We start from the raw sequence: 15,764 nt of genomic DNA, 5'->3' as shown, positions 1-15,764 counted from the left end.
TATAATTATGCATTTAAACTTGCGAAATCATTATCAGCGTTTAAAAAAATGGCTGACTGCTTTTGACACCATGTTTTGCTGACTCACTTCAGTGTTTGCGATTTTAGGTAGGTACCTACAATGTTCATCTAAATAAGCGTAGTAGGTATCTACAAATAATGATTTTGCGATGTGAAATGACTTACAACTAAAATAATCATTAAAATTAGTAACAATTTCTTCAGCTTCGTTTCCATAGTAATTCTTTATCTGCATAGAATATAGTTTTTCTTCAACATCTTTACGTATAATATAATATAATATACCTAATTATCGTAGATTATGTTGTTTTACGGCTTTTCGTGTTTTCTTGGTGAAGGGGTTGGCCTGGTCCTGGTGTACAATGGCGGCACGAAATATAAATGCGCTATATTTAACTAGTCCTAAAACAGCAGAGATGACAAACATGATCGCGATCGTCAAACGAACAAACACTACAGTTTTCCTGAAAAAGGTCACATTTTTTAGAAAATGACCTATTTCTTTCGCATACACTCTAATATAGGTACGAGGTAAAATAAAATATACCTATATTCTAATGGATTTAAGTTTTGTACTATTCCATTTGAGTCGTTCTTTGTGACCCAGGTTTCGCTTATTGGCATGTTCAGGCACTATGCGCAGTGTGTCAGTGTGTATTTATCCAAAAGCGAAACCCGGGTCGCAAAAAACGATCCAAATTGAATAGTACAACACTTAACCCGTTATAATTTAAATTCAAATTCCATCAAGTACATACCCTCGGTCGATAGTAAGTACTAATATTATAAAAATACATGTTTTAATTAGGTATATTACTAAGGTTCAGCGTCCATTATGCCAGCGCTCCATTGGAAAGTCCGATGACAATAAATTAGACATGCCGTCGCTATAGGATTTGTTTCCCGAATATCCATTTTTGTCGAAATCGACATTTTAATGCAGTTCAATTTCTTTTATCGAACTCTACCGAAATCATTTATAAAAACAATCTTTATCTAGGAACAGAGATATTTTAAAAAAAAAAACCGAATACGCCATGTTAAGTTACAATTACTCCGTGGTGTTCTCCCGAATGTCCAACTATTCGTACCTGAATATCCAAGTTAATTTCGGTCGAAAAATATCTCTGGCTGAGTTTTTATTTCCCGAATATGACTTTTAGCCAATCAAACCGCGCTGACGCCGTGCATCTCGCTCCCACATTCACTCTGTCTAGCTCTAAAACAATCACGCCCACTTTCATATTTTTTGACCGTCCGGAGTCCTCTTTCAAATTTCGTCTTATTGATATTGTTTTTAAAGTTACTATTGTTTTAATAGTGAATTCATCAAATTTGAAGAGATCATTCATAGCTGATACATCACCAGTTCGTCCTGAAGTGAGTAATTTAACCTAAATAACTGCATTTTGTTTTGATAAATGACACAAAATCCCAACGGTTATATGAATTCTACAGTGTGACCCGGAAACTACTATGACGTAAAAAATAATAATTATTTCAAATTATTATTAATCAAACATTGTTTGTCTTTATTTTACTTTTAATCTAGGTATTTCTATGAAAATAAAGGCGATGCTATTATTTATTTTTGAATGCGCTGATAGTTAATTTAATTTAATATGTATGTTAGTAACTATTTATTTGGTGAATATTATATACTTGGATATTGGTACCTACCTAATATTAGCAGCCAATGGTAATTAATTTATACATGCTATTATTTTGTGTTGTTATTCCTTACAATAGTAAATATATAATATTATTTGGTGGTTTGTAATAAGTTTAATTGTTAATAATAGAAATATATAGATATAATAATATACATAGATTTTTTTTGGAAAAAGTATTAATATAAAATTGTTAGCCAGTACGAGTTAGTACCATCATAAAATATTGGAGAAATCTGTGACGTCGGTTAGTAATTGAAGTAGTAGATACCTACTTTTATTTAATAAACAAAAACCGATCGCCGATAGTTGCTTGATTTTGAAGAGTGCTGATGAGCAGGTATTAAAAGGCCAATAGTTAAAGTTTGTCGTCATAAGTATGTCACCTCGTAGCATATTGGATAATTCGTGGACTGGGGCGTAAACCCAGGAGATGCAGGGTCGATTCCTGCCGGGTGTCTTACTTTTTTTCAAAAAGATATTTTCTATTGGTTATAATATATTTTCTCAGAAGTGATTTTAAAAATTATGTATATTCAATTATTAGAATGGTACATTCTTAAATCTTGTGAATTATTCGTTCAATAAAAAAATAGTTAATTACTTAAAAACTATTTTATTACTTAATCCGAAAAACCCGAAAAAGCGATTGCCGCATGTTATTATTACATACGAACTTGGGTAATTATGATCATTAAGTATTTAAATAGTAGAAGTAATTATTAACAATTATCGTGTAAATAAATATAACATTTGACGCGCGTACTTTTTGACCACTCAGTAATCCGTGGGCCGTGCAGCAATACGCTACGGTCTTAAATCCCGAATGTCCTTGTTTTGTCCCGAATATCCATTATTCTGAGAGAGCGCTAAAAAATTCCCGAATATCCACAGTGAGTACTTGTAAATAAAACGCATTTTCTGTGCATTTAATGATTTATACCAGTATATTATTCTTGGAATCTATTCTTAGATAATGTTGCAATCATACAATGTAGAAAGAATGATTGATACATCTACTGATATTTAAATATACGACAATGAAATTTGTTTTTCGTCTCCTGTAAAATTGACATTTGGTCTATTCGGGAAACAAATCCTATAGAATAAATCGTCCGATTTGTCTATGCTCTACTACTGATCAACGAACGAATAAAAAAGTCGAGCTGTCAAAAGTCAAAAATTGCGATTATCGCAATGTCTTCCGATAATCCTATAATCTTGTGTTATTTATATGTAGACTTGCATAAAATAATATAGCAGTGAAAACAACACAAGTTTTACGTTTTCTGTTATGAATTTCATAAATACAAATAAAAAAATAATTGAAAAATCTCTCATTTTCTAATGTGTAAATTAACAAATAAATCAATGAAAATGTTTAAAACAATTACAGATTTTTTTCCGGTCCGAATGATTGCGTATTAATGTCAAATCGAATTCGCAGAGTGATCGACAGACGAAGTGTGACAACTCGGAGAGTAAAATATCAAACATGTTTGAAATCCAACGAGCCTGGTCTGCGGATTAAAAAGTCTGCAGATCTGGGGTGCTCCACGCCGAAAAAAAAGTCCGAAGACTGTAAATCGTCTGACTTGCGTGCCAATGGAGCGCCGACATTAACGTCGTCTGTGATTGCGTTTTATGTATGTATGACTCTTCTATACCCTGCGCAGACATACCGCACCGACTGACTTATATTTATTTCGAAGGGTCGATAGGCGAACAATCGGTGGAACGCAGCGTTTGGTGGTTCATGTTTGCGGACAACCTAAATGTCACATTTTATTTTTGAAGATACGGATCAAATTATGTATATAAACCACTATAGGTATATTGTATTAATATATATATAAGTATATACAAAAATCGATAGAAGCTGAGAACCTATTAAATGTAATCAAATGCATTAAAACATGACAAACGAAACTTCAAAAGGTTTTATCACATAGGAGATAGACTATCCCAAAGCAAGTCTAATCCTTAAAAGATGTACCAAACGGTTCATCACAGAGAGGTGGATGGACATCTCGCAGTTATAAGACAAGATACCTAAGAGTCCATTTGGGTCAAGTTTCAAAAAAATAATAATGAGAAAACCATTTTTTGTGCCCATACAAACGTTACATGACATTTCCCGATATCACTAGAAATACAGAGTGACTGGTAGTTGAATATAAATTTTTTTTTTGCAATAATAATTAATTCATTTGTTAGAAAAAAGCCATAAAGATTGGGGGTTCCCTTTTAAGCCTTTCGAATTTGTTATGCTCATTTCGTGTAACTATCACAAAACCTCCCCGTTATAATAATCCCTATATTATATATTATTTAAAAATAAATGTAAACTTAATTGGGTTAGAGCTTCGCAAAGAACGATTTTTCTGAGATGACCGGATCCTATAGAAAGTTGAACGAGTTAAAGAAGGATTATAATCCTTGAACCCGAGTTTTATACTATTTTTGATTCCACATAAAAAATATCTCATTAGTTAGTACGTAGATTGTAGAGTAAGTATATCACAATGCATAGAGAGGCTTTTTAAAATCATGACATAGTTTTTCAAAGAAAATATATGACAATATCACAATATCAAAGAAACCTTGAAGCAAGTGTATTATACATACACATTAACTGGTTAGTAACTTTAAATTGATTTTTTTTACATAGAAATTGTGTCTAATTAATGGTTTATGTTTATAAGGTACATTTTTTTATATATCATCATCATCAGCCGGGGTAAATCCACTGCTGGATGAAGACCTCCCCAAGCTTCTTCCAACTCTCTCGGTCCTGTGTCATTCGCTGCCACGTATTTTCGCCGAACTTTACCAGGTCGTCAATCGAGCGGCTTTTAGGGCGACCCTGCGGCCGTTTCGTGCCCCTTGGGTACTACTGGATGAAGGCATTTGTCCAGCGGCCATCCTTTCGGCGAGCAATGTGCCCCGCCCATCTCCATTTCAGCTGTTCGGCAACGTCTATTACGTCGCGTACTCCTGTCTGCTTCCTAACCTATTCGTTTCTCTTACTGTCTATTCGCGTGATGCCCAACATACACCTCTCCATGCCTCGCTGTGCGAATCTTAGCCTTTGGACATCTCTCGTGTTGAGGGTCTACGTCTCGCAGCCATTCGTGAGCACGGGTAGCACACATTGGTTGAACACCCTACGCTGAAGACATAATGGTAGGTCACTCTTGAGGATACTATTCAGACGTCTGATCGTGCATGATTTCATTGTGCATGCTTCCGTCTATGGGCACCTGCTGTCCGAGATAGACGTAGCTGCTGACTTGCTCGAGTTGGGTGCCATTAATACAGATAATCGCAGGGTCCGAAAAACAGTCCCTCATCACTTTTGTCTTTGAGACATTTATCTTTAGGCCGACCGTTTGACTGACACCCGCGAGTTCTTGCATTCTACCTTGGAGGTCTTTCGGGTATTGTTAGTATAACAATATCATCTGCAAAGCGCAGGTGACTGAGGTGCTCCCGATTAATTGGAACACCTTTTTCCTCCCAATCAAGTTTCCTAAATAAGTCCTCAAGAGTAGCGGTGAATAGTTTAGGTGAAACGGTATCACCTTGCCGGACACCTTTGATAATGGAGAATTTACACGACCGTTTGTGGAGTTTCACGCATGCTGAGGCATCACTGTGTATACTGTTCAATATGTTTATGTAGCATCTGGAAATTCCTTGGTTGCTAAGGGCGTCTATAATTGAGAATTTTTTGATGGAATCAAACGCCTTTTTATAGTCTATAAAACCAAGATACAGTGGCAGTTTGTATTCCTGGTACCGCTCTATGATTTCCCTGACGACCTGTATATGATCCATAGTACTGTAGCCGCTTCTGATATATACAAAAATAAAATAGGCTAGTTAATAATTACGTTTTTATTGAAAATGATGTCTACATATACATCTCTACAATATCGTCTACAATAGGTAGGATATGACTAGTATGTATGTATGTCTAAGCGCCGATCACCGTGTGTAGGTTACGTGTCTATGAAATGATACTTAACAAAGGTGACACTATAATATTTTTCGCCCCTAGTTTTTCTATAAAAGATAATACGAAATTAATCCTCGGCGGGCGACCATTGTCCGAAGATAAATTCGATGGCGTTAATCACAAACCAACAAAAGAATTTCGCCGGCAGCACAAAAACGGTGTGAATATAATCCGAGCTTTCCAAAATAAATATCCATGGAGTAGAAAAAAGCTCGGATTAAAAACATATTTCTCCGCGACCGGCCGCTCGTGTGGGCACTTTTTCTGTGACGTCACTCGCTCATCTCATCGAAAGAGGTCGCCAAGTGAAAGTACAAAGCACACATACGTGAACCTACAAAACATAATACTAATACACGTAATATTCTTCATACATACAGTCCACATTACAAAGCATAAACTATTATTTTAAAATGGACTGCTGATTTTTTTTTCATCTTAGATAAATCGAGTTTGCGATTACCATAAGAAAAGTGACTATCTTTCTTCTTTAAAATTTATTAAATTTTAAAGTACCAACCTCAATCCACTTCATATGGTAAAACCTTAAAGAAATTCTAAGAAACCGACGAGTCTGTCAAAAATTTAATTAATTACCTAAATATATTTTTTTTACTGTGGGTAAATTCAAAGTAATCAAAAAAGTCACTGAGAAAATAAAGATGCACAGTTTATGTATATAATGTTACATTATTACACGTATATAATTTAGTATTCGTAAATTCTCGTTTATAATAACTCATCTATTGCCAGATACGATGTAAACAAAGTGACAGGCAAATTAATATATTTCATAAAAACTGTTCGGATAAAAGATAGGATAATTGGAAAAAGACTGCAAAAATATTAATATACAAAGATGAAAACAATCAAAATATAGAACATCACGCAAGAGTGATTTTTGTAGGACTAGACTTGGTCAATATTAAAAAAAACTGAACCGCCGGAAAATTACAAGATAAGAAATAGGAAAATAGTAAGCTAAAATTTTAGAATTCCGTGCAGGGGGTCTGAATGACCTTTACAATCTCGGGTAGCCGGCAAGTATTTTCTCAAAGGGCCCCGAGATTCCATGTTTGGTATAAACACAGACCAGATAATAAAGAATATGTGCGCCGCGAGCAACTCTCAGGGCACCACAGCTTTTCGAAAAAAAAAATGAGTTGATCACAATGATAGATTCATATACTTCGGTAGCTATTTTCTTCAGACAATATAAACTGCTCTTTTTTATCGCTACGATGACCATTCGTTCTTTATTTTGATAACTGGACTACTGTATTTTTTTAATTACATACTGTACTTGTACTATCTGTTTTCCTCTTTTTATCAATTTTCAATAGTTCTTCCACTGTATTTTCGAAGATGTACTATTTTAATTATGATTTCTCTGTTTGGCTGTTATTGAGACCATCAATTATTATTTTATTTTATATCAAATACTAATCATATTGTGTTCTTATGTGATTGATCCTGTTAGTTGAACTAAAAAAGACTGTCCTTTATTAGCTGTGCATTCTTTAGATATATTTTCACTTCAAACTCTACATTAAATGCGTCCTTTATTTCGAAATCCGTGTGTACATTATCTTCTGTGAAAATTAAAACTTGGAAAACGAAAAAGTAATACATAAAACATGCTGCGTGTAGATGCTCCGGACAGAGTTTTTTTTTACTTTGATAATGGACACTCGATTGACAGCTCAGAAACTACGAAAAAAGTTTCCGATCAGATAGATCCAGAAGGATTTTTTTTTCAATTGGCAGATCAAAACAACTAAGGTTGGTCTCGGATCAGATTTGGGAGGGAAAATTGTTGATTAACAGTTCAGAAAGGCTAAGAAAATTCTCAAATTTAGTATGTTCTGCTTCTGCTGCTAAAGTATCTTTGGCGTCGTAAAATGAAAACGTTCGAAATGCACCGATATTACTACAATACTTGATGATAATTATATACCTATTGTGTTTTATCATCATTGTTTGTGTGTAAGTCTCCCAGTCAGTCAACGCAAGTTGTATCACTGAGACTAAAAACTAATGATACCATGTATTGATTTTCTCTTTCTTGGAAAATATTTGAAAATATATAAGTAAGAGAAATCTGATTTACAACCGACCAAAATTATAGGAACAATATATATTTTAGATTCGATGGTATATTCTTATATGTTATATCTATAATATATTGAAAAGTTGCATACGGCGCAGTCTGTATTGCTGGTCTTTAGCTTTCTAAAAATTGTACTCATACGACCAAACGTAAAAAATATAATAAATAACGTTTATTCCTAAAATTAAATGTTATCTAAAATACAATTATGGAAGTTTAATTTCTAAAAAATGTACCCATTACTCGGTTCGTAAACATAGGTACTTACTTATTATTAAAAAACCAGCTGGTGACCCCTACTAAACTATATAATATTACTATGTATATTGTATATGTAAAGTAATACTAGCCTAACGTAAAGCTTAAAGCAGTAACGTCCTGCTGTTAAAAAACTACAATATAGTAGATAAGACTCATCACACACTGGTATATCTTTTTGGCATGTTCCATTATAAATTTATAACATTTGGCCTCGTTATAACAGAATTCTGTAGGGTGGAGTAGATCAATTTTCACTATTAATTATTCAACTTTGCCTGATACCTACTACGTACCAACTATATAGGTTCAGTATGTTCTATATAGATATACCAATTGGCTAAAAATAGGTAGGTACTTAATTATTATAACTTAAATTAATATCTATCAAATTATTATAAATGGTTGCAAAAAGTTTACTTAAAAAGGTAAATTATACAACTGGAATCTTGACACATCGCCATGCCATGCCTATTTTAACAAAGTAATTACCGGGTTTTAAAATTGCGAATAAACACCATAACGACGATATACGACATATAAACAATTAAACCCGTATTTTATTATGATAATTCGCGAGTTTCGCCCCAAATATGATAATAATTCCAATTTACATGCTAATCGTGCTACTGAGGTAATCAAATAATTTGTATTGTCTGTGTGTTCAATAAAAAAAGCGTTGAAGTTATAACAAACGATTTTCCTCGCGCTCGGCAGACCATGTCATCATATTTTCGCGGTCCGCGGTTAATAGTTTGTAATTATAACGCAGCAGTTAACCGGCGGACAAAACTTTATGGAGTATTACTATCTTTCAACATAATATTATTGACAGTCAAAATGTAGACCACATAATAATGATTGCATTCGCTTAATCTACATCTACAATCAATCAACTTTTTACGGAACATGAATTCAAAGTAGCTTATAATCGCTGTAAAATGATACCACAAATTAATATTAAATACCGGCACTCGGTTGACTTGATTTATAAAAAAGTACCTACCAAGTACTTATAATAAAATATATATTTAAATCCTACAAAAGTACCTATACTTACTAAAGATGTATAAATAGATTTTCAATTCTAATTCCATCAATTACGTTCAGTCGATAGTATTCATTTTCTAAATACATTTCAATTATAATTCATTTTATGTGTAAACTCAAGGTTTACTACTATGTTAACGGTGTAGAAACAAAACTTTTTTGGTTAATTCTACGATATTTGAGATTGAGATAGCTGTTGTTGGCTATATACCTACCATCCCGGAACAATCTACATCTAAAATAACTACCACATTACTAGATGTTGTTACATTTGATTATTCACAAAGTATTTTTTTTTAATTTTTGCTTGTTGAGTAACATATTAATTAAATTTATATATAATATAATTCCGTGTTTTACCTACTTGAATTTATGCGAAAACCACTAACATATTTCGGTGTTCGATTGCTTAATAAATGAATGTCCTGGATCTCAGGATGAGTGAAAAAATAAAATGTACCTATTACAAACAAGGCTAAGCGAGCGAGCGAGGTCAGTATACATCGCACCCCCAGTAAAATACTGTAGTAATCCAAAAAATGGCATTTTGCAGGAGAGCCATTTGAAGTTTCAAATATTCTTTGTAAATACAGGAAAAGTCTAAATGTAAAAATTATTACTCATTTTTATGGAAAAACATGATCTATTTTCAACTGTATTCATCGTTTTTCTCTAAAACATATACAAATAAAGATATTTGAATATTTCTGAGTTACGACAGTATTTTATTAGGATATTTGAAAATTTCATGGTAAAATTTGAATCAACTCAATACTTTCTATGTAAATTTCCCTACCATCACTCTAATAATTTCAACTAATTTGTTGGGCGCTGTAAATAAATGTTTTCAAAATATTAAGTTATGGTACAATCTTTAAAGATTTATTGAAAAAAACAAGAAAAATACAATTATTAGTTCAAAACAACAAAAAAATACGTAATTATTTTATTTAATGGGCAAATAAAAATTCTAGGTACGATTTGTAATTTTTAAACATCACTTGAAAGAGAAGCAAAAAAATCATAATATAATTTACGATGTTTAGCAGTGCAGAGAGAAAGCAAATCCTTCTTTTTAATTGTCGTTATTTTTGGCCGCTCTTGATAATATGCTTTGGATAAATTGAGACCATCCATTGGTAACGGTTTACCTATTTGCCGTTGATGAATATCAATTTCCTACATTCTTCATGATAACTGGTTTTAAAAAAAATATTGTATGGATAGTCTCTGTCTACTTTTATAACTTTAATCTTCTGCTACAAAATTTTTTCTCCATTTTCATCCGTGTTGTAATTTTTACCGATTTCATCTGCTAGTTTTTTCATGTTGTGAAAATTATTTGTCGTCATGGGTTTAACAATGTATGATTGTCCTGTTTTCTTACTTGTTTGTACAATGCTAATCATTTGGCTGGGCACAAGTATTGGTCCGCTTTTTAGAGCCCTAGTCTTCTGCTGCTCAATTGTAGAAGGGACAATAAATCGCCTTCATTTTGGATATGCCCGGTGACCAAAAACTTATGAGAGATCGTTTTATTTGTTTGTGAATTCCTGATGGCATTTAAATACATTGCAGCAATGTATTTATTTTTATTCTACCTCACTGTAAAAAATAAAATGCTCAATGTGGTGATATTTTTCACATGCAATGTAATCGAGTACACAGCTACCAATTTCATTGGATCCTCATGCAGCTTGACTCTCATCCCACATGTATCAGTTTACAATATTTTCAGTGATATTATAGACTGTAAGATTGTACATTGCCAACTTTCGTTTATAATAGAAAGTTGACACATTTCCGCAAGGAAGCGGTAAAACAGCCTGCAAATCATATACAGCTACGTTAATGATGCTATTTTGGCCATTAGTTCGGGACTCTGCTACGTCTTTGGTCTTTTCATCCCTTGCCTCTTTTTTTCCAGGTTGATGTGTCTCATACTTTACTTGAAGTTGTTCTTTTTCTTCTGGAGAAGAATTATTGTATAGGTCGCATTCAACGCACAAATCTTTTTTAGGCTTAAAGAAGCCAATATTAAATTCGTCATTAAATATGGATGCGTATTATAATAGTGTTCTTTTCCAAATGGCATATTGCTGTCAGCTTGTTGTTTTTTGTATAACCGATACATTTCAACAATTGTTAATTTACCGTCTAAATACAATCTAGACGTCTGTGCACGCAAATAATGTTACTCGATCACTAGGAGAGACTTAATGTGAGCTCTTATATCATTTTTTAAATCATCGTCAATTTTTTTGTGATTGCCATGGTGACCTCTTTGTTCTGGAATTGGCGTTCCGGAAAGGAGATCCCTTGTTTTCCACGCAATGGAGCAGTACTTTTCACTCACCCCAAATGTGTTGATAAAGTATTTTTTGCATACTTCTTGTATTTGACTTCCATTTAATTGAAGTTGATAACAAACATTGTTGCCTCTGGTGGTTCCAGTTTTTTTGTTTGAATACTTTGGAACAATAATATCCATGCAACTAGTGAGAAAATTACGCTGTATCTCAAGATCTTCCTGAAGTAACAGAGTTACAACAGTATTTTTTTGAAAAATATTGTTTTAGTTTTTTAGAAAGCTTCTTGTAAAATACTGTCGTAACTTAGTTACAACACTATTTTATTATCGATTTAACAGTTTTCGGAAAGTAATGTACTGTATTAAGTGCTTTCTCTCTGACAATATTTGAGTTTGAGATACGACAATATTTTATTAAAATAGCAAAAAAAAATACGAATCCAACCACATCCATAACTCAAAAACGCCGATTTCAGACTTACGACAGTATCTTACTGGGGGTGCGACATGTTACGCCGAATGTGTGAAATTTCGTATAACATAAAATCGGAAAATATTTGCCCATTTCATGAAAAATGCAAGCCCGTTACCTTATTCATGAATTAGGCTAAATATCTGCCGGCAGTAATTTTTCTGCCTAGTTCATGCATTGGGCAAATTAGATAGTAGCGCTACGGTGGTGTTTTTTGCAACTAAACCAAATGTGTCAAATGCTCATGCATTGGTCAAAATAGATGGTCGCGCTCCGGTGGTGTTTTTTGCAACTAATCAAACTAACCAAATGTGTCAAACGTCATTGATTATATAAAAATATACCAATCAATAACTTCAATCACGTTCATATCCATTTACTATGCCCAAAAAAAATCTAGAACTATAATATAATAATTTTATTAAAATGTATTTTCGCGTTTTGATTCGTGCTTTTGGGTCTCAGGCAATAGTCGATTGTTTGTTTGTGATAGTATGGTTTGATAGTTTGTTGACACTTGTTAGCTAACCTCAAAATGGACATTCAGTTGAATTCAGAATTAAAAAACCTAACCTAACCTAACATAACCTAATAATAATAATATTATATTATGTCCAATTATAACTAATACAACTATCCGTATTAAATTTACTTTTTCTACTGTCATGTTGACAGTTTAAGAATTCCATACCCTGCCAAATTCACGCACTCGGCAGATAAATTGCCGATTTCGTGTAATACGCAATATCACGCATTCGGTGTAACATATATAAGTACCTACTAGTATTATATTATAATGTATTGGCAAACAATCATATTACTCCATACTGTAGATATCCAAATACAACGGATTTTTATTTAATTTCCAATTTGTTATTGACAATTTAAATTAATTCAACTAATTTTTAAATATGGAGATGAGTGTAGATACCTGCTGACATCGAGTATTGAATTATTATAGTATATCGATAAACAAAGTGTCTGACAAATTGATCCTATATATTTTTTAAACGGTACATGTTCAAACACGCGCGTTATCATGATCTTACTCCCTACTTCATTTATGGTTTGTCAATTAATTGCTACGGCCGTATGTTGTAGCTTAACTACTGGGAAATGCCAATAGAAATGTCGTATTTCAAAAAAATACTACCTTATTCTTAGGTCAATAATTATTATAAAGCAATCATTATTCGTATGATGTTCATCACATTTGAATGGTCAAAGTTGTCAAAGACATAGCTTATAATCAGTATCTTTAGAATTATCTTCAAATGTGTTAATCGTGCCCATTTTTGAATAATAAAATGCCTAATTCTTGTCAAATTTCGGATCAAAAAGATTATGAAATATATTTTTTATCGTAAATATGTCACTATAATAATGTTAGCATTAATTTTACTAATGATTTTGTAAATGCGTTTAAAAATTAATAAATCTAAAAAATCTTAACACCACTGCACATGGATGTACCGAAATATGACTATATTCTAAAACATTAGAGCGAGAGGTTTAAAAGAATACTATTTTATGTAATAAAAATACTTTATGCAGTCATGAAATGTTTAAAATAAATATAAATGATAATAAGGCTTCAAAATGATATAAATAGACTAGCTGACCTGGCAAACGTTGTTCTGCCATATAAATTATTTCTAGTGAATATTTTGGTTGTTAAATAAAAAATAACGAATGTATCGTAAGTGTGTGGGGATGGGATATATGACAGAAAGAGGAATAGAGCGCTGTAGACGATGACCGCCGATAAAAACAAAAAAAACATCAACCATTCATTTTCTCAATTCAAAATGAGTAATGATGTTCATAATGAATGAATTACCTGTGACAGGATCTCGTTGTTTAATGTTTATGCAATATCCGTCTTGTCCCTTCCAGAAAATTAGCGGATATTGGAGAGCGTCGTATGAACGGTGTGTGTCAGCGATGAACTCCAGATTATTGTTTCTTCTTCGAATCACGATTTCTCGCGTCGATGTGCGGTCGCCAACCATGATTCCAGCAATGTTGAATCGACGCACGTGCTCTCCAGCTGGTATTTTATCAGGATTGATGACAATAGCGTGATTGTCACTTTGCAATTCGTGCATGTGTGCTTTCAATAATTCATTGTGCTCATTCAACAGGGCGTCCAGTTCGCCGACGATGCGCCTGACATTAGGCGAATTGAGGCTATTGTAGCCGCAACGTGCATCCACATGATTGATGTCCTCACCGCCCATGGAGTAGATTTGTAAAAAAATTATGTGGTTCGTTTGGCATTGGCAGCAATGAGCCTACTTTGTGGTATACTTGGCCTTTGATTTTGAACGTAGAATGGAATTGTTGACCATTTGCCGCAGTATTGTGAACTATTTCTGTTGCTCCGAACGAAGTCTTTTGGAAGCATGAATTGAATGTGCGAATGGACTTCAGGAACAGGTTTGAATCTGGAACCGTGCCGATGAGCAAGCCGTTCAATGGTTCTGGTGGTATCTCAATTTCTGGTAGTTGCACTTTTCCTGATGCGCAACACATCCCGGCTGACTCATGTTTGAATTTGAGCGCATGACAATGGGGACATTCTTGGTCCATAGCACCAATCAGCACTTTCGGATGAGCGGAATATTCAATATCTGGCTCGTACTCGAATGCGAGACGAAGGAACGAAGCGGATGTAAATGTTCGATGGACTTGTTGGTGTTGTCGGTCATTTGCTCTGCGTGTGTTAACTACGAACCGGCGCGCTTGGCTCCGTTCCAATTGTCGTTGTTGATTTCGTTCAGCTCGTGCCTCTTGTGATTGGGATGCACGCAATTGCGACATGCTTACACGCACATTTTTGTTATCTTGTTGGATTTGTTCGTCTGTTCTTTCTGCTTTACTATTTCGCATGTTTGTTGCTTTATTCGTTCGACGGCCCAAATGGCCCCCCTTGCGTCTTGATGGCATTGTGCACTGTAATACACGCACATAAAAATAGATAAAATTAAATAAATCGTACAAAATTTTGCACGCAATGCGTTGTGATATGCCGAATGAAATGTCAAAATGACGCGACGCTTCTCTTGAATTCTTCTCGGACGTAGCGCCATCTGTCATTTAACAACATAATTAATTTCGTTCTGTTTGAAATACGAACGACGGTTAAATTTGTTCATACAAAAATAATAAAATCACGATTAAAAAATGGGAAAGTGGGGGTAGGAGGGTGAAAATTTGGGGTCATAGGTAATTTTTGATGCAAAATAATAAAAAAAAATAATAGAAAAAATTTTCTGGATAGAGATACCCTAATCACCTAGCGGTATGAAATATACTTGTTGACCTATTCTCATACCTAACAAATATACATTAAAAAATTCATAAAAATCGGTCGAGCCATTTCGGAGGAGTTCGACCACAAACATCGTGACACGAGATTTTTATATATATAGAGATTATCTACAACGATTAAAGAATGTCCAGGGTTATGCTCTGAAAATAGCATAAAAGCTCAATTTTGACCAACGCTGAGCATGTGGGCCGTTAATACAAAATAAATTAAAGAAACTGTAACCATAATAAATTAATACTACTTGTATTAATTTAGAGAATAATAGTTGACGATGAATTCAATTTGTTCGACATACATTACAGCACCTTAAAAACACACGCTTTATTTCAATGACAAATACTTTGTTTCCTCCAGTTTGCACTTGAGAAAAAAGAAAAGTGGGTAAACGAGCCGAGTTTCAATCGAAACAATTGAATTGAGGTGAAGACACTGTGATGAATGCCCCACATTTCAGATGATAATGGCAAATCGCTATGAGAAAAATATTATAAATCTTCCACTGAAACAAAACAGATAAA

General features: G+C 33.7%; 1 protein-coding gene across 1 annotated transcript in view; it reads right to left on the bottom strand.

Annotated features, from left to right (window-relative positions):
• stan (Protocadherin-like wing polarity protein stan) overlaps positions 1–15,764 on the bottom strand; it is a 194,141-nt gene that overhangs the window by 34,059 nt on the left and 144,318 nt on the right. The gene's annotated exons all lie outside the window — the stretch shown is intronic.

This window comes from Rhyacophila brunnea, unplaced genomic scaffold, assembly GCF_057557595.1.
Source record: "Rhyacophila brunnea isolate RB1 unplaced genomic scaffold, BYU_Rbru_1.0 scaffold_3, whole genome shotgun sequence".
Taxonomy (NCBI): Eukaryota; Metazoa; Arthropoda; class Insecta; order Trichoptera; family Rhyacophilidae; genus Rhyacophila; species Rhyacophila brunnea.
The sequence above is the reverse complement of the archived record's forward strand: the minus strand, read 5'-3'. Positions and strand labels throughout refer to the sequence as shown.